Below are 23,582 nucleotides of genomic sequence, written 5' to 3' on the forward strand. Positions count from 1 at the left end.
TCCCCCCGCCAGCTCGCGACCGCCGCCTCCCCGCCCCCGCCACGCGCGGTTCCCCCCGCTCCTGGCCCTGTCACCTGACGGCGCCCACGCCCGCCCTCCCCCCACCAGCGCGTGCGGACGGCGAACAAACGGCCCTTTCCTTTCTTTCCTTTTTTTATTTTTTTTTTTTTTTATTTTTTTCCCCTTTCCCCTCTCCGCCTTCTCCCGACTATAAATAGCTCCTGCGCGCCGTGCGTGTGTCACGTTCCCATTACGTGCGCCGTACGCTGACGCACGGGGGCGGTGCGCTCCGTGACGCCAGCGCGTATCCGGGCCAAGCTATAAATAACCTTCCGGCGGCCGGTGCCAGTGGCGGGCGGGCGCTGCCGCTGCTGCTCCCGGTGCCGCTTCCCGCGGGAGCCAGCGGCCCCGGCGGCCCAGCTCCCCTGAGGGGCTGTGGGCTGCGTGCGGGCAGGCCCAGCCCGGGCAGGCAGCTCACTCCTCTGTGAGGGCCGTACTGCGCTCGGGCAGCAGGTACTGCTGTCTCTGCCTCCGCCTTTCGCCCGGCGGCGTGACGGGCCCTGAGCGGTGGCAGTTCTCAGCCTGTTCGGAGTTCTGCATCACGAAATGTTAAAGGGCTTGGAAAGGACCTTAAAGGTCAACCAGCTCCAACCCCCCCTGCCATGGGCAGGCGCATCTCCCACCAGACCGGGCCACTCAATGCCACATCCAGCCTGGCCTGCGGCATCCATGTCTGCCCTGGGCAGTGTGTTTCACTTTCTCACAACCTCGCAGTAAAGATTTTGTTTCACATGTTTAACTCATAGTTCCCCTTTTTTCAGTTTGAACCCATTACTCCTTGTCCTATCACTACAGCTCCTGATAAAAATTCCTCTGGTTTCCATGTAGGCCCACTACACTTACTGGAAAGTTGCAATGAGATCTCCACGCAATGTTCTTCTCACCTCCAGGCTGAACAGCCTCAATATTCTTAGCATGTCTTTGCAGACATACAAATCATTATGTGCCCAAGTGTTGGCTGTCAGTAATTCAGGAGTCACTCTGCAGGTGGCCTGAGTCCATGTGCAGCCGAGATGGGAGTACATAGCAGAAGCTCTAACTTCAGTGCTGCTGTTCTCTCTCTAGTCTGAGACCCCAGGCAGGGTTACAGTAATCTGTGTGTATTTCGGCTGGTTATTACAAACATAGGCAATGTATTCCCAGCTATACAGTGGGTGTCTCCTCAATAGACTTAGCTGCAGCCATCTCCCAAGAAAATAGAAATATTCTATTTTTTGGATCCTTTTAGGTCCTGGAGAGAAGTGAATGTTCTTATAGCCTAGGCAAGTTCTTTAGCTGGTGGTCTGCTGTGTAGAAGTGGCTGTGATGGCTGGTCTTTTTGTGTCAGCAGGCACTGGGCCCCCTGGGGCTAGGAGTGTATGTAGCAAGATAACTCATTTTGCAAGCAGCTGTGCTGGCTGAAGATGCAACTCTCCCCCAGCGATTTGCTGCCGTTCCTCTGCCAGAGTTACCGCCCCCACAGCTCTTGAGTTGATGTTGGATAAGCAAGCAGCTGGATGAACTGTACTAATACTGCCTGAGGCGCCCTAAGGAGGATTCCTGCAATCCCTCTTGCTGACAGAGGTTTGGACTTGGCTGTCTGTGGCTGTCTGTGATGGCAGCGCTGCATGGCAATAACACCTATTGCAGTGACACTCAAAAGGAGATGCCTGCCTGTCACTTTAGGCATGGGACAACTTTCCCATGAGTACATGGGGTACCTGGGGTTCAGAGTGGGTACACAAATCCTCAGGTCAGCCTGGTTGGTAACACTCCGGGTCTGTTCACAGCAGGGCTTTATGCCAGGTAACCTCTTTGGGTGAGAGTGTAGGCATGGACAGCGCGTTTGGCTTTCCTGTCTGGCCGTCTCACTTGCATCCTAAGTGTATAGGGTTAGGTTCAAAGATAGGCCTGTCTGAAGAATCTAATGGAAAACAGTTCTGTAAAAAGAAATTCAATTCTAATGCTTAGATTATTGCTAAATGGTGTTAAAATAAATCATTACATGGTTTTGATTGTAAGGTTTCTGAGTACAGGAACATCACAGTTGTCTCTCATACCCCTTACTGTTAGCACGAAGGTGTGCGTTTCTTCCAGAGTGACATTGCAAAGCAGTAACAAAATTTAAATAGCATATTTACTTAATAGAACTCTTCTAGTGCTTGGAGTTTCAGGAAATCCAACCATTTTAATGGCTTTCTAGTGTGTGGTTTGTTGGCCTTCTTTGTGCTTCATTTTGTAGATTAACATCTAAAACTTGATTGGTTTGCTTTAATTAAAAGTACTTGATGTTACATTTTTCTTGTCTTGTGCTTTTATATCAGTGGAGTTCAGCAAGCAACTTCTCTCACTTGCAGAATTAGCCACTTTGGTGATTTAGGGCTTCCACCAAGTTTTGTGCATTTGGGGAGTTTTGTATGTGTTTTCTGACCCTGGTAGAGTAGACAAATTCATTTCTGTCTGCAGATAAAGTAAAAATTTTACAACTAGTAGTGTGTTGAATAGTGATACTTGTAATTTCTAATTGCTAGTCAGCTTTTTAGGGCATATTTGACAGTAATTTCTTGGACAAGTGTGAACATTTTTAAATCTCGCAGTGTTTTGGATGTATGTCCTCCTCTGAGGTACATAGTCTGTTGGAACATCATGCAGAGACTACGTCAGCCTTCTACCATCATCTTTGATGCTAATACCAACTTCAGTTCTCAAGCAAATGGTTTACTTCAGTAAATGCATTCATGGAGAGAAACTCAGTGGTTCTGCAGTTACTTTCTCTGTAAGGAGGAGAATTTTCCTACACCGAGATGACTGCACAGGTGAGCTGAAACTAGGAACAGCTCAGTTATCTGTGGCAGATTTCTTTTGGCATATTCCAGCATTGCAACAGGAGAGATTACCTGTGACATCATCAGTGGAATAGATGGTGTCATTGCCATTACCTAGTCATCCCCAAGTTATGAATTCCAAGCCACTGACAGCTGTTTAGAGGCAAGGGAAAAAGATGAAATGATCTACTTATGAACAAGCTCTCAACCAACCTTTCTGAACATGGTGGAGTCGAGTCACAGCACTGTCTTTGCAGGAAATGTTGGTTTAGGATCTATTTCCTGTAAAATTTCAAAGAGAACTTTGCTGAGAGCTGTCGTACAATGTACCACTGGTGGGAGAAATATGATCTTTAGATGTATTTGACTAAAAACACTCTTCCATTAAACTCAACTTGATCTTTTTGTTTGAGGTTCAAGTGTTTTACTGATGGGTGATGTAAGGGTTTTTGATAGCAAAAGCACTTAGGTGTGCAGTAAACTCTCTTCCTGAGGAAAGTCTAGAGTTGAGACAGTTGAGAGTGGGTCGAGAAAAGCTAGCTTTAACATCATGTCACTTCTTGATGGTGGTACCCAAGGCCTTGAATTAAGGAGAAAGAAAAAAGTGGGAAGTCAGAGGTGATCTTGGTGGGGCTCAGCGCAAAACAAAAAAAACCAACAACTCTCTCAGTTCATGTGCACGGACAAGAATTCTACCAGTGTAGTGACTCATTTGAATAGAAATTTAACCAGGACAAAGATAGAGCTTAAGGAAAAGCAAAGAAAGATGAGTTTGACACAAAGTCATACTCTGTAGGGTAATAAAGCAAAAAGCTCGTCTCCTTTATAGCTATCTCCTCTGGCTGGGATGCTTCTTAATGCTCAGTGTTGAGAGTAAACAATCCCCTACGGTGATGCTGTCTGTGATCAGGCTAATGAGAAGTGTTTCTGTCATTGCAAATGGTAAACAGTAAAAATATATTGCAACAACTGGTCAGATATTAAAATAAGAAAATCAGATATTAATGTGACAATATTGTACATTCTTTGAGTACTTCAAATGAAATTATTGGTTGGGTTTTTTGTTCTAGTTTGGTTTGGTCTTTTTGGTGTTTGGTTTTTTTTTTTTTTTTTAATATCTATTCTTTCTAAAGGTTTGATCTCTAACTTCAGGTAGACTGCAATACTTGTCAGTGAAGCCACTCCAGTCTGTTTTACAGAATTCAATGTGTCAGATACATTTTCTAAATACAAAAAAGAAATTCTATTCCTTCTGTGATGTATGTCTAGGAGCAGATTTGCAAAGTTTTATTTTGAGCAAATTCCTGTTGATTTTTTTCCAGAAATGTTTCATTTGTTGAAGTGAAGAAAATTAATTTAGAAGAACATGTTTGGATGGAATATAACAGCATGCATGATTGTATTAAAATCCAGTTTGGTATCTGAATTACAAGCAACTGTGGCTTGGTATGTTTCTTGAATATGATTGTAACAATACTGTATGCAAGGGTTCCATGTTCTAAAAAAGATTTAAGTGGCATTGTTTTCTTTCTTCCCTTGTTTTGCATTTAATGAGAAGCAAAAATGGGATAGAGTGGGAAGTCGTAAGCAGAGAAGCACAAGATAATGTGGTTTGTTAATGTCAGCTTTCAGCTTATGTCTGTGGTCACATGTTAAAATGCCCTTCTCGGTTTCTATGCTTTCTGTTCTTCTTTTCACTCTAATCTGTCTTCTGCCTTCTACCTCTAGAGTTTCCAGTCTCTGTTTTGGGTCTCCTTGCTTCCACAGTAAACCAGTTCTGGACTTTCCTGCTGCACATATCCCTAATTGACTGATTTTTTTCATTTATGTAGTAAAATTAAGAAGTGATTTCATGTTAACTTTCTAGGGTTTTAATAACTCTTATTTACCTTTTTTTTTTTTCCAAGCTGGTCTCCTTGTGGGAGAAGTGCTAATGAAACCTGCTAATGTCTAAAGCATGTGTGGCTTTTTCTTTTCTACATTCAACATTTTCCTAAACATTTTTTGACATTTGTCTTTCATTATGCACTCTTCTACTGACTTTGTTGTTCAGAACTGACTTCAGTCATGAATTGAAACTAGTAAGGAGTTCTGCTCTGGGATCTGGCATGTGGGGGAGACATCATACATACTTATGTATGATGGGATCTGCACATGCCTTTATGTATCATGGCCTTTTCTATGAGGGAGTAGCTCTTCCCCACTTATTTGGTCTGCATCTAGCTTACTCTTCCATGGCAAAGCCAAGACTTTTGTGCTGGGAGGAAGACTCAAGCCTGAGATGTGATATTCTTAAGGCTTTTAGAGCCAAAGAGCAGCAAGTAGTCACAGAAGACTGGTGACTGCTTTCCATCTCCCATTCCTCCAAGATGATTTAGAGAAGGACTAATCCCCTCTATGTGAGGAGAGGCAGTGTGGTCTTTCTTTGTGTGAAGGGCACTGGTTACTATCATGCTGGCCCTTTTAAATCTGTGTGTCAAAGTGATTTGATATTGTATGTATTCTAAGTAATTTATTTACAGAAATATGCTTGGGTTGGTTTATTGCTTGCTTGGAATCAGTTTGATGCTTAAAAAGTGTGTGATGCTCTTAATTAACTGCTTCCACTTAGCTGTGGAAGGAGTTCTACAAAAATAATGGAAGGTAACCAGTGCAGTCATTTGCAGGTTGTTCTAATTTCATTTGAATTACCTCAGTCAATGGTGAGGGAAAAGCTAGAAAATGGGTGATTGAGGATATAAGTGATTGGTCTTGGCTGTGATCATTTGGACATTGGGCTGATTATTGGTGGACATGGTTGGGTAGGGGAAGGGTGGATGTACAAGAGAAATTGTTTGGAAATCATTGCTAGAACTTGGTAGGAGTGATCAAACAGGAAGAATAGAAGGAAATAAGTCTTGGTAATACTGGGCAAGATCTTTTAAAGGTTGTAAGGACTGTAATAAGTGCATTGGGAGACCCTAAAGAAAAATATGGGAAATGTCGCACTGAAGTTCTGCAACTCCAATAAAGATTTTGGTTGATTTAGAGCTTGTTTTTTGCAAAATTTTATAATGTAGACAAAACCTGATAGTTAACCACTACTTCGGAATGATGCCTGAATTGCCCTCGTAAAATCAGTTTGTGCATCCTGGTATAATAATTGTATAGGTGACAAGATTTGAGCTTCGACATACACTGTCACGTGAACAGAAAATGTTTTCTTTTTGAAAACTCTCCTATTTGTTTTTTAAAACTGAAGAAAGGAGTTAAATGCTAAGCTAAAGTAAGTTCTTGGCTGAACAGCGTGTGGGATTCAGTAGATTAATGGATGCATAATTGTACTCATAGGAGGAATGGGTGTGTATGTCTTTACAAATGACTTGAGAACAAGGACTGAAAGAATGGGTGTGGGGCTAGATGTTGTAGGGGAGATATGTAGTAATAGGGTTGGGGAGATATGTAGTAATAGGATTGGGAAGGCTGTACCTTCCCAGTACCTCAGCCAATGGGGAGAGGAGGAGGGCAACAGGCAACAGGAGTTTAAGATAAAAGGAGGCTGTGTCCTCCAACAACTCAAGAGACTCCACAGGGGTATGGCCTAGTGGACTCGCTCATTATTTGAATAAAGTTGGTTTCTGCAGGGCTTCTCTGTCTCCTTTGTGGACACAGGCCTTTGGCAGCGTGATTTTCCACACAGTATGGATTATTTATATTTAAGCAGTTTCCTGCATTCAGATTGTGCCTCTCGCTTGTATAAGTACTGAATCACTCCCTCCCCCCATAATTTCACTATAACTTTAGAAGCTACAAATCCTTGTGCTCGGGTTGGCCACCGACTTTTAGTAGCCAGTCATATGGTATAGATTTGCAAAGCTGACGCAAAATGGAGCCGTTCATCTCCTCCCTATTACAGGCTGCTGAAAGCATATTGCCCTGAAGTTCTGCTCATTGCACTGCAACCCCGCTGAGCACCAAGACAAGTTCAAGGTTTTAGTTTTGGTATTACACTTTACAATGCTTGGTGGCAGCAGCCCAGGCTGCCCGAGGGAGCACCTTCTGCAGTCACGGCCGCTTATGACAGCTGCATTCCTCTGGAACAATGGCATTGTTGGTGAAATGGAGAATGAATGGGAGAGACAAATTGCTTCTGCAGCTAGCCCACAACTGAGGGATTGATTCCTGGAACACATCAGAGCAACTATAAACCTCCCTGTCCTCGGAATTAAGCGAAAATTCACTTGCTTCAACCTCGACTTTCCACAATGACCAGGGGAAAAAAAATCCCTAGAGCATAGACAAGGATGATTTCTGTTTCTTTTTTAAAAGCCCAAATAACAATGTATATGAAAGTATAGGGTAAGAATAGGGTAAATTTTGTCTGCTCTCCTGTGCAGTTTTGTTAGTCTACCTCATAACTCCTGCCCTCACAACTTTCACTTAGCTGGCCAGCAGTAAAAGTGTTACTTAGGCTTGGTTTTTTTGGGTGAGGAAAAATCCCAATCAAAGAGGAGACAATAGAAAGTCAAGCAGAAAGACAACTCAGAAGAATGTTTCTAAAAATTTTGGCTTTTTTTTTTCTGCTTCCCTCTTTCCTCTGCACATCTATTCTTAATATACTTAAAATTTACAGATATGTTATATTGTTGAAACACAAGAGTCTAATTTATTAACTGTTTGCAGGAGTGTTGCAGCTGCTCTTGGGACAAAAACCTCACTGATCTGTTGCAGCTTGCATTTAAATTGTAGATCAAATATCAACAAGAAAATACTTGCTACAATTTATTCCATAAAAGCATTGGACAATGTTGATAGCCCATTTGACTGTTGTTCTCCTTTTGCTCGAAAGCTCAGTTTTGAGCCTGAGCCTAAAGGAACTCTGAATCAGTTCAGAAATAGCTAAAAAATGGCTTAGTCTTCAAAAACAGAAGTCCACCAGATAATGGGTGTCATTAGAGGGTGACTAGAGCCCAAGTGTCTGCATTGCCAAAGGAAGCTGGTGGGTGTCAAGTTCAGAACAAGAGGAGGTGGTTCTTTGCACAGTGTGTGGCTAAGCTCTGACATTCTACACCCGATTACATGACAAACACTACAAGTTTCTCTGGGTCCAGGGAGACAGCAGTGCAGAAAACCAAGCCAGAACTATAAACATAGCATGCAAAGTCAGGAGTGGTAGGTGTTCCAGGGTTGTGTTCTAATGCTATTGCCTAAGCATCTTTGGTTGTAGCCAGTATTGCACAGAATGCTTAGGGGATCACTGACCTGGCACAATGCAGTCGTCTGTATTTTTATGTTTAAAAGAAGTCTTTTAAACTTCTTTTAAGAGGAGACCGAGGGGAATGACGAAGCTTACAGAGGCATCAAACCTAAAGCTGGCTGTAAAGCAGCTTTAGTGCAGAAAATCTTGCAGTTCTTGTACAGCTGAGTGAGAGAATGGCAGAGGAAAATCAGAACAGATACATTTAAAATAGTGCATGTGCACTAATGATATGTACTCAGTGATGTGCTCTATTTTGTCTGTTAACACTCAGGAATTATCCTGGACTCACTGTGAATAGTTACGTGAAAATGTTAGCTCGATACTCAATAGGGGTCAAAAAGGCAAGCAGAACCATTTTAGGAAAAGGTAGAAAAAGCAAAATTAAAAAAAAAAAGTAGAAAAAAAGAGAAAATTCCATCAAATTGGTATATGAATCAGTGGAGATCTTCAACACTGCATGCATTTTCAGCCACCTTATCAAAAGGGAGGTAGAGTAGAATTTAAAAAAAAATCCAACCTCAGCAAAGAAACAAGAATCATTGGAATAGTTTTCATATAAGGACAGAAACATTTTTCCCCTTAAATAATAGATTTCAGGGGAGAGGAGTTGATAGCTCTTTACAGAGAGATAAATAGTGGACGGAGGACATATATAAAATAATTTCTTTCTCTCTAATAAACCACAAATTAAATTTAAGTCTTCAGGATGAAAGCTTAAAAATGAGTAAGAGGAGGTACTTCTAAAGGAAAAAAAAAAAAAAAAACCCACAAACAAATGTGGTGTTGTCACTTCTGGTTCAGAAAGACCTTGAACTGGCTCTGGCCAGGAATGGTACTGTGCTTTCCTCAAAGTAGCCAGTGTTGGCCACTGTCAGGGGTGGCAGAGTTGGTGAAATTGCAGCCTGTTGTGGGGAACTCAGCCCTGACATCAGGAGAAGGTGCTGTGATGCTCCCCAGTGTGACCTGTAGTGGAGGAAGCATCTTGTGCACAGGATGTGGTGTGTGCCTGCAACAGTTGAGAAAAGGAATGCTTTGTTTCTGAATATAAGGAAATGAAAATGAATCAAATTCAATTTAAAATCATACAGAAGACCATGGCCTGGTTTGTTACCTGCCACATCTTGGTTTGATGGGTGATTATATCAAAATGTTTGTAAGCTTTCTGTAGGCTGTGGAAGATGATCAGTGGGATGGTCCAAAGCCGCATTAGTCTCAGGCGCATCTTATTGTCAGTGTACCCATTTTCATCCCTAAGCCTTTAAAATGCAAGACAGGAATGAAAAAGGTTTTTTTTGCTGATCTTCTGGGTATGTTAACTTCATGGACTCAGGGGGGACCTAGCAACAAAGACAGTCTTGTGGATACATGTCTGTATAGTTTGTCAGATGCATTTGCTGGACCACCAGGCTAATAATAAAAAGAGAAAATAAAACTTATAAAGTTACTGTTTATTTACTGCAGGATTTAATCACTCACACTGGAAGTAACTTTACTCTTACCAATGTCTTCTTTTTCTTCTTTTTTTTAAGAACACTGTTATGAAGCAAGTGAGATAATGCTGAAATATGTGTTTTCTAGTGCCTACCTGCTCAGCACCTCTTAGAAAATACCAAGAAGTTGGCCCCATGGAAAGTGTCTCCTGAATCAGAACGAAGGCAGTAAGAGAGAGTCTGGAGTTAAAACTTCTGCCTACAACCAAGTTCTGAGAATTGGTGTCGTGACTCCCATCTTCAAAAAAAGCACAATAATTAGATAACAAGGAAATTAGTCCATATACAAGCAACAAAGATGCTTCATGCAAGTACTTTTCACAGTTAATAGACAATGCTAAGTGGTTTTTAACTCTTAAAATAATAATAAAAAATATCTGGTATTTGTGTACTGGTTTGAGTAATTTCTTTCTTCGAGTTACTGGACTGAATTTATTTTTTCTTTAAACATAATGTCACACTTATCTCCTGTAGGTGGGTCTTTGCTGAGGCCTTTACATGTCCATTTTTGTCAGACAACTGATTTTTGATTTTTCAGTTGGAAGACTCAGAAAAATGTGCAGTGGTAGAAGGAAGAGCAAATTTAAACCTGTGAGCATTCTCTTGGTGATTTTGTGGTACTTTAATCCACCAGTGCTTTGAGGGTCTCTGGAATTTGAAACAACTTACTTAGATTCTTAATACTTATAAGATAAATAAATGAAACTTCCAAACCCCTTCTGTGCATGGATACTAACAATTTATCCCAGGTACATTGCTGACTTTGCCAGTAGTGTGCTTGGCACATTTATTCATGTATTAACTAAAGCTTTCCTTTCAAGTAACTTGCTGGCATATATGTGACTGGTGATGAAAGATGGTCTGGCCATGTGTGGGTCTTCACCCCACAGACATACCTCTTCTCTTGTGTGATTGTCTCTGGTGGGCAATATGTTTTGTCCTAAGACAAGATACCAGGAGGAACTCTCTGGATGCTCTCATGAGGAATATATTCACTTTTAGACAAGTGAGTAAAACTGCTAAGATGTGGTCACATGTGGAGATAAAATCATAAAGTAGTTCTATAGTTGCTTTGTGATTGTGTGTCCTGCAAAACCAAAGACTGCAAACCTGTAAATTTTTAGCTCAGCCTGCTTATATTGTAACTTTCTAAACCTGCTTATTATATTTTATATTTCATTGTCAATGTTTAGATATTGTTTTAGCAATAAATCTAATCACAATCATCTATGCAATTCTGGTGCCTGACTGACTTAGTTCTCTTCTAGTACTCTGTTACAATATATTAAATCAAATTTAATTATTCTGGACCAATAGAATCTGTTTAAGTTTTCCTTTCTGCAATACTAAGGAAGTTATGAGCTGGTTAGAAATCTGCTGTTCTGTTCAAATATTACTCCATTAATTCTTTATAGTTAAAACAAATTACCTATTCCTGTATGTTCCTTTCCCTTTCTCTTTTTCAGAATTTAGTCAGTTACTAGATGCCTTTACTGGTTTGGTCAGTAGATCAGATATACTGGTCTTTGGTTTCTTGGATCCTTCTTCAAGTCATTAAAAATCTTTCATGTTCAGTATCTGTCATTTCGAGGCTGAAACAGACTGAAGTTGTGTGATAGACATGATAGTTTATGATTTGGGGAAAAGTACCTTTACGTCTTTGGTTTTGTCCTAACCTGTAATTTGGCCTAGTGTTCAAACTCCACTGGCCTTATAAAGAACCTCATTCATCCCTGATAGCAGTGACTTCTGACAATGTAACTGCATTAGACTGTAATTAAAATAAACCTCCACAGTGTAAAACCCCCCATAGTGTAAAACCCCCACAGCTTAAACCAACCAATAAATCCAAAAGGTAGGGAGGTCATGAGAAAAGACCCAGACTCCTTTTCCCAGAGTTCATTCTGGTAGTCAGCCTGTTGAAGAAGGAGAATGCTTATTAACCTCACAGAATTTTGAACTTCTCTGTAAAATGTTTTTTTTTGTAGTAAAAGTTGTTTTTGGTCATCCATTTTATGCAATTCTTCCACTGTTTTTTTTTTTTTTTTTTTTTTTTTAATCTGAATCACAAGGGATGATGAAGTTTCTGTGTCCTTTCTACAGGGGCAGAGGATCAAAGCTGTGATGTGCACTTGGATGTAGGCACTTAGCATCCATGTCTCTAACACCTTCTCTCTCTTTGGTCTGCTTGCTCCATTGCTTTTTCCCTCCAGTCTGAGTGGGAACCAAGACAACAGGAAGTGGAGGAGGAGTGTGTTCAGCAGAATTGTTTTCCCCTGATACTCTCCTAAGCAGGATCTCTGGAAAAGAGGCCTTCTGCTTCAGGACTTCCATGCATTATTAGTGTGATGCTCTGACTCTGCATATAGAGAGTACCCGTCTGGCTTTCTGGTTTCTGCAGGGAGCTTTTGTGTGGTAACAGCTTGCTCGGTGAAGTAGATTCATCATGTGTGAAACTAAACTGGGCCAAATTGAGAAATTTTGCCAGCTAGGTGGAGCTCCCCCACTAAGTTTCTTCCTGTCTTGGTTTGTACAACCTTAATCACTATTGCTGAATCTGAGAGTTCATTTAAAAGATGGCCAGTTTACACAGACTAAAATCAAAATGTGCGACAAGCTCTCTCTTTGCTGCAGGTGGAGGTGAGCACATAGTAATCCAGGGATGTATGGATCTGCATTGTTATTGGGCCTCTATCTTTCAGTGGTGTTTTCATTCAGTGCAGTCCTGGAAGTGCTTATGACACTTTTCTTTGTGGGTAACAGAATTTTTAAAATACTTTTCAATTACTAAAACATAGTCTGTAGTTTGCTGTAAGATAAACTTAACACTTAGCTGTACCAAACACCTGCTCATAGCAAAACTTATTCTTTCCCCTGCAATCAAAAAGGGATTCTGTAAGCTAGGCATCTTTTGTTTCCATACTTGCTGGGTCTCTAGAGAGCACCAAATCAGGGGATCTCTGTCTATGTGTGACAAGGATGAGACTTCCTACTTCAGCCTGAGATCTGAGGATCAGATGAAATTCACCACATGTTTCTATTCTGTCTCCACAGTAAAAAAAATTGCAGCACATTTTAGGCATTGATCTACATTGAACCACATAATTTTTCTATTGGCCTTTAGTGGTGCTGAAGACACTTAGTCTTCAGGAATTTTCAGTAAATAAATGAAGTGAAGCTCAGTACATGGTTTTGCTGATAGTTCAGGAAGAAATGCATAAAATCTGGACTGCTGTCTTAGAGTAAATTTTTATTTTGGAAAAAGATAACTGTATTGCTGGGGATGTGAGAAGACCATAGTGTATATCCTACCAGTGTTCAGAATAATGGATCTGGTTTTGTTAAAAGCATGTGTGGGGTCAGTTACTGCTGCTCAACTGTGGAGCAGTAATTGTTATATTCCAGTAATATGTTTGTTGTTTGCTGTGATAACCATATGGTGGAGTAAAAAGTTATGGTTCTGAATTTGAAATGTAATAAAATAGAGCTGGTAAGAAGCTAATTTCTTTTTCCACAGAGCTACTTTTCATAGTACGTTTGAAGTTTTAAGGACCATGTTGAAGTATAATTAAATAAAGCTTTTTGGGGAAAAGATGAAATAATGAACAAATAACTCTCTGTGCCAATAATCAAAGACATTTGTTTGAAACCAAATTTCTCCAACAGAAATTGGTGTATATATGTTTCTACTGATATATGACAGTAGATTGTAGCCTTGTGTTTGATATGTATGAAATATATTGAACCACTTGCAGTCATTGTTTCAATTCACCAAATAACCAATTAAAAGGAGAAAAACAGTATCATGTAGCATTAAAAATGGCAAGTCCTTTTGTCTTTTTCCTGAGGATATGCATACATTAGTGTAATGCTGAAATTACTTTAATTCCACCCGCATTGTGTAGGAAAAGTTTAAAGAGTTTGAAGAATCCCTTTAGTTCAGATGAAGGCAGTCTCTGAGATGTCTGCTGACTCATTTCTGAAAAACAATGCTCTGGGGAGTAGCAACCTTCTATTAGTTAATGTCTCATGTTTTAATCAGTAATGGTGGCACATTAACACATTTTAGGTATAACATGGAAGACGAAACACCAGAAGGAGAAGGCAGGAATTTGGAGAAAATTTCAGCAAGTCATTTTCACATGCCTGATTTGGAATGGTAACTACATTTATGAAGTTGTGGAAAGAAGGATATTTAAATGCAATGCTAATTTAATTTTATAAATACAGAATTATTATGAAACCAAAATCTATTTTTACATATTTGTCATTCCATAACATTGGAAAAACTGTTGACCCTAAAGCATATGCAGTTGTTGAAACTTAGCAGCATGTGGATTTATTTACAATTGCAATTCCAATTACTTTTTAACTGAAGACTTTTTAACATAGTGTGTGGAATGATGTCATGTATTCTGTGCGTTATGTGCCTTTTCATCACAGTGTAGACCTAAGCTGTGCAATGATGACTTTGTCTTGTGGCTATGAGCACATTTAAATTTTGGAGGAAGATGAGGGTGTGGGGCCTTGGTTTCGAGGAACAGATTCAATCTTTGCTGCAACCTAAGTGCAGTCTTTCATCTCATCATTTTGAGCTAAGGAGTGACCTGATGTTCATTGACTGTTGGTTCAAGGCAAGCATTCAAAGATTACTTGCATCAGTAACTAAGGATTTATGTAAGTACCATAAGTTTTGGTTAGAGCAGTTCATTCAATATCAGGATTATTACTTAAAATAAAAAAAATATTGACTTCTTAAGCAGAGCTGTGGAAAAAGATTTCGTGCTCTGGGCAGAGTCACTAGAATATGTCAGTGCAAGTGTTCTACTTCTCATGGAATCATGGAATTACAGAACTCTAGAATAATATGAGTTGGAAAGGACTTTCAAAGACCATCTAGTCCAACTGCCTCTCCCATGGGCAGTATATCCTTCACTAGATCAGGTTGCTTTAAGCCATCTCCCACCTGACTATGAACACTACCAGGGATGTGGCATTCACAGCTTCTCTGGGCAATTTGTCCCAGTGCCTCACTACCCTCATCATGAAAATATTTCTTCCTTACTTCCTGTCGAAATTTACCTTGTTTCAATCACTTGCTTTTTTACTACAGAACTTGGTAAAAAGTATTTCTTTTTAACTCAAAGTATGAGGCCTTGCGGTTTAGTGTTTCACTATACTCTGAAACACTCTCAAAAGCACTCAGTAAGATTGGCTATCAATAGTAATGAGTGCCATGATATTACGTGCCTAGGGGGAGAGTTATTAGTTTTAAAACACAATGGCAAAGATGTTAAATCAGTGTATCAGAACAACTTATGAAAAAAATATTTCACTTAATGAACTTTTCCACTTCTGGAGCTGACACTTCAGTGTTAGTGATTTTCTATTTCTCTAGACACACAGCAGAGAATTTAAATGACATGACATAAGCTGCTAACATTTCAAACCAAACAACAGGGCTGTACATTGGACTGGAGAAGAAGTTTGACTATATTTTTTGGAAACCTTGAAAACTGAAGATGATGGAAGTTTTGCCTTTAGGTTAAGACATCACTGATGTAACTGAATGATTTCTTACCAGTTGGCATAATGACGTCACTTTCCTCCTGGGTTGCCATAATCAAATTGCACAATAATGGAATAGTCAAGCTTTCACTGGCACCCTCTTATATTTCAGACCATTACCTGAGGACATGAAGGTGTGTTTCAGTCCTTCTAAGATGGAACCACTGTTGGAGTCAGAAGCCAGATTTCCATTGGTGATGCAAACAGTGATATATATATATATCTGTATATTTATGGCAGGGGATATTACCTGTCCTTGAGAAAGTATGTAGGTATGAGGTTATCAGTCACTATCTTCAGACCTTAAAGGTTCACCCTAGGGGGAAGCCTTGAAGGCTGTACAGGGCTAAATGCTGGATTCTGCCAGGCATTGTTTTCTTCTGAGTCACAGTCACTTCTCAACGTGTTCTTCTCAAGTCAGGCAGCTGCTGACTTTACAAATAGCTGGACTTGCTAGAGATGTTAAAATACCATCTCTTCATTCAATACCCATCTTGCTGCTGAAGAGTATCACCCTGGTAAATCCTGTAATGGAAATAAGCATGCTTATGTTATCCACTACAGGCCTATCTAGAAGATTTGATTAGAACAGCTCATAATCTGCAGACTGGACTGATGTGAGTGAGGTAGGGCTCTTTTGATAGTGAGGCTTTGCAAATGGTAACCTGCAGTTGATGGGCTATGAGGAGCAGCCAGGAGGGGTGGCAATTTCCTACCACACAACTAGATCTGAAAGAGGATGTATGCATGCAGAAGAGCTCGTTCTTACTCAGAGTGCTACAGCTTCAATTCATGTTGATATAGGAGAATGAATACTTCTCCAAGAAGGGAGAATTCCCCTTCTCCAAATGCAGTTATTACTAGTACAATGTTGTGTTTTAGCTATAAGCTGTGCCAGTGTAATGCCAGAATGGTATCTCTGTTCCTCCTAACAGTTTTGCTTAAGACATCACACCCTTTACTGAAATCTTCAGGTGTCTACAAAAACAACAAAAAAAGTTATATAGTTGAGTATTTTTGTGGTTTCTCAGTAATGTTGCTCTGGATAGGTAAATAATTTAAAATGTTAAGTCAGAGGGATTTTTAATAGTGTGGACTGCTCATAATAAATATATTAGAATAAACATGACAGGTATTTGTTTTTACTTGATGAGTACAAATATTCAAAAGGTGTCTTAATCCTTGGTTGACAGTGTATTGGTTTCGTTTTGCAGTTAGTAAAGACTCAGAGAAGGAAGTGAGAAGTATTTTACAACTTGAATTAATTGTAACTTCCAACAGACTTTTTGCAACATCTGTGGCAGGAGCCTATGGGGAGCATGAATATTCTGAAAAGGAAAGCTTTATACCTACTTAAAGACAATTGTTTATTTGCTTGTTTAGCGTCAGCAAATAGAGTGGCCCTGGCACTTCAAGGCTCTTGACTAGGAAAATGGTGTACTTCAGAATGAATGTAGTTTACAGACTATTTATCTTACTTTTGCATACTGTTGGATTCAGTAATATTTATATATTTTTTCTTTTCAAAATACATTGCAAAATCATAATGAGATATATATAAATGTATATATTACATAACACATACTGAAAAGATTATACCTCATTGGGGATAGAAAGGGATTTCAGAATAATTTTAATATAAAGAGACTATTTTGAATCACAACATCTTGCTTCAAAGACAAATGTATTAGTACAATAAAAACTGTCATTATCTTTGTGTCACATATTTAAATTAACTCCGCAGCCATAAGTGAAAGGCTATTAAGGTAGCAAACAACAAAACAAAGAAGAAACTGTATTTTAATATTTATCAGGTAAGGAAAAAGGACAAATACTCCGATGAGGAGATCAGTGGATAGGGTTTATAGTATCATGTGCTGTGCAAGTTGAAGGGGATTTTGAAGCAATGAGGAGTTACCAGCAGGTGTAGTTTTGATTTGTGATGATGGGTCTGGTTAAGTGAAGAAAAATACACATATGGCATATATTGATGATATTGACCATGCTCTGCTTGCTTGAAGCTAGAGATTGTCCTGCACTTTTGGTTACAGCTATCATACCATCCAGATAAAAAAAAATTATGTATACATTTCTCCCCAGTTTTATCACAGATGCAACTGCTTCTACTTCTCTGCTCTCTACTGTTTTCTACACTGATGAACACTTCTAATGTGACTAATATCTCCAAAATAGTAGTGACAGGACTCCCTGTGCTGTGCTAGGGAAAGCAGCTGTTTCAAAGGGTGTTCAGGACCTCCAATGGAGTAGTTTTCAACAGTGACATTCTTTGAAATTATTGACAATTCACAGAATATAGGGCAAGTACTTCACATTGTTCTTGCTTCTTGATGACAGTTTTCCTGCCTGTGTCTGCAAAGAAATGTCCTGGTGAGTACAGGAAAAGGCAGAAAGGTGAATATAGTAGTGCCAAGCACAGGAAAAGAAGACTCTAACTGTTAAGAAAAGCGAAAACCTTTTGGTGTTTCAAACCCCATTCAATGATTTATCTTCTCAATGCATGATCTGTCCCTAGTTTTCCTAGTTTGTTAAGTTTCCAACATGTCACTGATCATATTTAAGAGTACCAGGGCAAAATTTCTAGTAAGTGAGGAAGTGTAGTAGACAGCAAGTCTAATCTCGGGTATGATGGTAATTCTTAGAGAAGTAGCAGAACAAATTCTAATACTAACTTGAGGAGCAAATTTGCTTTGTTCTGCTTCTAAACAGCATATACTTGGAGATATGGTCAAGGTCAAATTCAAGTGTTGTATTGACCAAGAAGATATTGGAAGGTGGTATGTTCTCCATATGCACATCCAGGAGGGAGTTTTAGAAAGTTACTTCTTTTAGAGATGTTACTGCCATGTAGTACGGAATTTGTAAAGCCATGAGACAGGCTTACATCTAAATTTGACGGTAGCTGTTGCATGAAAAAGATAACCTATGGTATCTCCATCTCAAAAAATACCCAAAATGATCATCAAAGATTCTGTATATCCTGTCAGACAACTCACATGGTGTTTGTAATTCCATAATCACATTTTTCCTTTTGATGAGTGAATCAACTATGTAAAGATTCCCCATATTGGTTGCAGTACAGAAATGGGTAGAAAATACAGCAGCACGTGGTAGGAAGAAATAGAACCTTTATTGGGAGTAGTTTTTGGGCTTGTCCATAAGTGAAGGCTGGGTTGAGAGCAGAGGTCAGAATAATACCAACTGTGAGATGTACCCTCAAGCCTGAGCACCATCTGCTGAGTGATACTGCATTTCTGTGACCTACCTATGTCACAATTACTGGCTGATTCAAATTTGTAGAAACACTTCTTCTATCTTAAAACCACAATGAATGTGTCTTGGAAAGGCATCTTTTCTCTTGGTACTTGGAAGGAATAGCCGTGATTTAGGGCAGTTTCTTAGATAATGATCCAGGCATTGTGGAAACCACAGTGTGGTTTCAAGCACAGAATATCCTGGTCACTCCTTCCATGAGGGAGCAGACTGGTAAGAGAGGGGAGGACAGACATCTGTAGCAACATTGTTTGGTGTGAGCTCCTCTTGGTTAGAGGACAGTAACATGGTCCAGCATGCTGCATAGTCAGCAGCAGGGAACACCACCACTTTAATTTCAAGTGCCCTCTTGTAAACGACAGGAGACTTGTAGGTGTCAAAAATCCATCATTCTTTTTCTTAACCACAGAAATCTTACACAAGATGAAATCAGGCAATCTAGCAATCAGCCAATAAAACTAAGTAGGGAAAATGTTGGGCAATACCTGTTTACATCAGTATCTCTAGACAGCCTGTATGTGACTGCCGTCAGCTGAAGTATGTAAACTTCACTCAGCTGTGGTGTGCTGCCAAGGCTAACGTTACTCATGCTGGAGCCGTAGCAAAAGGTCTCTTGAAGGAAGCCCACTTTGGTGACTTTTGATACCCAAAGTATTGAAAAGGCAGAATTTTTCTCTAGACAGGGACACCCACATCTGCAGGGTGGTCATCAAGCTGAGCATTGGTGTGGCTCTGGAACCTGCTGTTCCTCGGAAGAGCCAGAGCCTTGATGGTGAAGGGGAATCCTGGTAGGCATGTGCACATGCTGGAGCTTTAAATCTGTAGAGGTGTAGCAGGCAGAAGGGGTCTGAGAAAACTGCCAGGAGTAGGAGCCATCCTATGTGGAAATGTGGTTTAGGTTGGTAGATGCCAAGGTTTCTGAAGGATGGATGCTTGTTGGCCTCATTCTTTCTCTGGTACCACCACTGGGCTGTCTCATCAAACCTTTAAAAGAGACACTCTTGAAAACAGTGTTTTCATAGACTTTTGCCGGCCAGCCTTAGACTATTTAGCCTGGCCTGCTGCACCATACTTTGGGAATGCCTTCTTAAGGGAAATTCTAGTCTATTTATTGTAATAAAGTTCTTAATTCATTGTCAGAAGACTGAAACTCTTTTGGGGATTCTGCACTATTGTCATTTGACATGGTGGCTGTTGGGGATTGTGGATGGTTTAGAGGCTTTTGGGGGGTATTGGCCTATCACAGATTCCCTGGAAGCTGCTATGTGCCATGGGGGGCCTTGGAGTCTATTCTGTCTTGCAGAAGGAGCATGCTCTACCACCCCCAAGGAACAATAACTTTCAGACAAAGAACATTTTTTCCAGATCTCTCTTGCAAACATGGAGCTGAGTGTAGAACCCTTTCTGAGCTGAGAGGTAGCTGAAGAATTTTGTGTATCTGCTCAACCATGAAGTCATGAAGGATGAATGTTGGACAGAAGCTTCTTTAGAGGGTGATGTTTTGGGACTGTCTAAGTGCAGATGGTTCTTGTTACTCTAAAATCAGAAAAAGAGCTCCTGAACCCTAGACACCTTCTGTCTTTGTTACTGAAAACAGATCCACTGAATTATGGAGTAAATGCCAAAACACCTAGAAAAGCAAAATGGAGTGCTCTGAAGCCATAGGAGGAAGTTTGATTCCTGAGTAAATAAACTACTTTTGATGGAATTCCAGGATAGCTAGTGCACCACTGAGATAAATTATGGATCTAGACCAGGTGTGGAATGTGTGGGACAAAGACACAGATACGTCTGCTGTACATCCCCTACACAGAGGGTCTGTGTAGGGGATGAGACAGAATGAGCAGGCACACCAGCTCACCGCTTTGAAAAAAAATTAGATCCTCTATCCTGCTCTCCCTTTCTTTTTCCATCATATGCTTAGTGCTTTCTCTGACACTTGTATTTCTCCAGGAGTTTATTTAATTCACTGAAATGAAAGACCCATTTGTGTCATCTATGTTGTAGGCAATCTTCTGAAATTTCAGCCATAAAATGTGACAGTGGACTATGGTGGCTTTCAGCTTTCAGAAGGGGACAAGAAAGAGAGAGGCACAGAAAGAGAGAAGGAGGAAAAGAAGAAATGGGCAGACAGATTTCATATTTTTAGCTGCAAAGAGATATTTATTGGCTTTATCTACCCAGTGAACTTATGCTGTGGCTTTGTGCCACTTAAAACAATTTTTTCCAATTAAAATTGAAGTTTTCCTTACTAAAAATTGTAAATGCCATTTTTCCATTTTTTTCACTTGCATGAGGAACTGATAGATAAACTGCATTTTTAGCTCTTCACATGCCTGAATTTTTCTGAACTTGCTGAATTCCATGACCTAGATGTTGGTCTTCTCTTGTTTCATGAGGTATGTTCCCTGTCTTCTGTAGGTTTCTTTTCACATTACTTAACATCTAATAAAATCTACAGCTAGGGGTAAAATAGATAAGTAGAAGTCAAACAGCAACAAAATATTGAATGTCAAGCATCTGGAACTCCGATTTAAAATTTGGAGTAAGCTTCACTGCTTTACCCAGTGCTTAGTTCCTGTGGACATTCAGATTAGAGCAAGAAGAGATGGGGCATAAATACAATGGTCTTTAGAAGCAATAGGGACTAATAGGGAAAGACAGGTCAAATATCAACCAACAATTTTAGCCTGAGACTTCTGAGGATTATACACTAACAGCTAAATATAGGATCATTCTCTTAAATTCAGACAAAATAATTAAGGATGGAGAGAATTTGATGTGGTTCAAGGCCCACTAGGAAGAACAAAGTCAAGTAATTTATTTTCATAAGTCTGAATTCTTATTTTCAGTGAACAAACTGACGTGAATGACTGTCAACTTCAACACTCAGTTGGCCAGAACAAACCTGTCCATTTCACTGATGACTGCAGAATTTTCTTTACCAAGGAAGATCTTTCTCTCTGTAAGAGAAACTTGGGAAAAACTAGATTTTACATTTGGGAGTATTAGACTACACTAGGTATTTTGTTATTTTAAAAATTGTGTTAGTTGAATAAAGATAAAAAGCAGAAACAATTAGACCTTTTTTTTGGCAGTGTCAGTAGTAGTACAAGCATTAGTGGTTCAAGGATCCTACATTTAGACTTTCGAATATCTGTCAGGGAGTGGTTCTGTTTATCATGACATTAAGTAAAAAAAGAGAAATTTATAAAAAAGTGTTCAGAATAACATATCTTTGCAGCCAGCTCAGACCTTTGGGCATGCACCTTCACCTTGGCCCTAGGTAGTGTTTTATGTACAACTTTGATGCAGGTATTTCAGGGTTCCTTTTCCCCCTACTCGCCAACTCAAAACTGTGCTTGCTCTTTGGATGGAACTAGACTCTGGAGTTTTTGTCTTTAAATGGTTACTAATAATTACCAGTGGACTCTGCAGCAGCTGTCAGCAAGAAGGGATGAGGAGCAGGCAGCCCCACTGGACGGAAGGGTCTAGAATACTTGGACGTGGAGGCAGTGAATGTGTGCCCTGCAGAGTCAAAGACCCTCATATCAGGAACAGGGGAACAAACTTGGGGTCACACAGAACACTAACTGAAGATGAAGAATGGGAAAAGTGGGTATAAGGTGCACATGGAAAGTTAGGAGCATGAGAAAAATGGGGGAATGTGAATGTGATGTGTTACAGCAGTTCTGCTGCTTTAGTCTGTCAGTGTGGTGTGACAGAATGAATGGGATCCACATTTCTGCCGTTCCTTACACATTCTTGTCATATTGGCTGGTTTGCAGGCATATATCAGAGAATTCATTTGGATTTTTTATTTATATCTGAAATCTGCTCCAGAGGAATTTGTAGGTCCTTTGCCATGGATGGTTTTATCCTTTGTCTTCGTAAAAGCAAAGATCAACCCACAAACTTTCATCTTTCTTTACTAATTTAGTATTGAGATGTTTATTACATCTGTCTTGCCTGGGGAAAATCCCATTTATCACGAGCACACAGTAGTTTCTTCTGTTTCATCTGAAAACCTGTTCTTCTCAGTAGGCTGTGCCTCAAAGATACTTGCTCTAAAAGTCAGGCTCAACAAAAGCCACGCAGTTTGCTCCATCCTATCTGCTTTAAGCAATCCGCAGCAAGAGCTTCTCCTAATACAAACAAACAGTGCATTCTGAAACCTGAGTATCTTTGAAAAGGTGTTGATGGAGAAGTGTAAATGAGAAGAAATCAAGCTGACAATATTTTTAACCTACTTTTAAAGCTTACTTTGAGCTTAAACTTGGTGTAAGTAGAAGGGTTGGAAAGGAGTGAGGGGCAGGAAAGGATTTCTTTCTTTTTCTTTTTCTTTTTCTTTCTTTCTTTCTTTCTTTCTTTCTTTCTTTCTTTCTTTCTTTCTTTCTTTCTTTCTTTCTTTCTTTCTTCTTTCTTTCTTTCTTTCTTTCTTTCTTTCTTTCTTTCTTTCTTTCTTTCTTTCTTTCTTTCTTTCTTTCTTCTTTCTTTCTTTCTTTCTTTCTTTCTTTCTTTCTTTCTTTCTTCTTTCTTTCTTTCTTTCTTTCTTTTCTTTTCTTTTCTTTTCTTTTCTTTTCTTTTCTTTTCTTTTCTTTTCTTTTCTTTTCTTTTCTTTTCTTTTCTTTTCTTTTCTTTTCTTTTCTTTTCTTTTCTTTTCTTTTCTTTTCTTTTCTTTTCTTTTCTTTTCTTTTCTTTTCTTTTCTTTTCTTTTCTTTTCTTTTCTTTTCTTTTCTTTTCTTTTCTTTTCTTTTCTTTTCTTTTCTTTTCTTTTCTTTTCTTTTCTTTTCTTTTCTTTTCTTTTCTTTTCTTTTCTTTTCTTTTCTTTTCTTTTCTTTTCTTTTCTTTTCTTTTTTTTTTTTCTTTCCTTCTCCCTTTCCAGTTTGTTTACTCTGTCTTTGTGCCAGCACAGTGTGGGTATTCAGTTTCACTCCTTTTGTAAGAGTTTTATACAGAAATGCACTGAGTTTTTAATTTCTATGGTTATGGAATGTGGGGGATGTGAAACCTGTTAAAAAAAAAGTAGAGGTTCTATACTACAAAGCCACAGAAAATATCCCAGGAAATTTAAGGACAGATGTAGGATTTGCCCTGTTTCAAACCACCTTTAGATTGGTTAGATTTCAC

The 23,582-nt window shown here is 39.5% G+C and overlaps 1 long non-coding RNA gene across 2 annotated transcripts; it reads left to right on the top strand.

Annotated features, from left to right (window-relative positions):
- The first annotated feature begins 211 nt into the window (after positions 1 to 211).
- LOC128798979 (uncharacterized) lies at positions 212 to 9,977 on the top strand. Of its 2 annotated transcripts, XR_008434618.1 has the most exons (4): positions 212 to 513; positions 1,388 to 2,855; positions 4,187 to 4,310; positions 9,682 to 9,977. It is a non-coding gene; the product is annotated as an uncharacterized LOC128798979 (long non-coding RNA). The 2 variants fall into 2 exon arrangements; XR_008434617.1 differs by having other exon boundaries at positions 212 to 2,855.
- The last annotated feature ends 13,605 nt before the right edge of the window (positions 9,978 to 23,582 follow it).

Source organism: Vidua chalybeata, chromosome 1, assembly GCF_026979565.1.
Source record: "Vidua chalybeata isolate OUT-0048 chromosome 1, bVidCha1 merged haplotype, whole genome shotgun sequence".
NCBI classification, from domain to species: domain Eukaryota; kingdom Metazoa; phylum Chordata; class Aves; order Passeriformes; family Viduidae; genus Vidua; species Vidua chalybeata.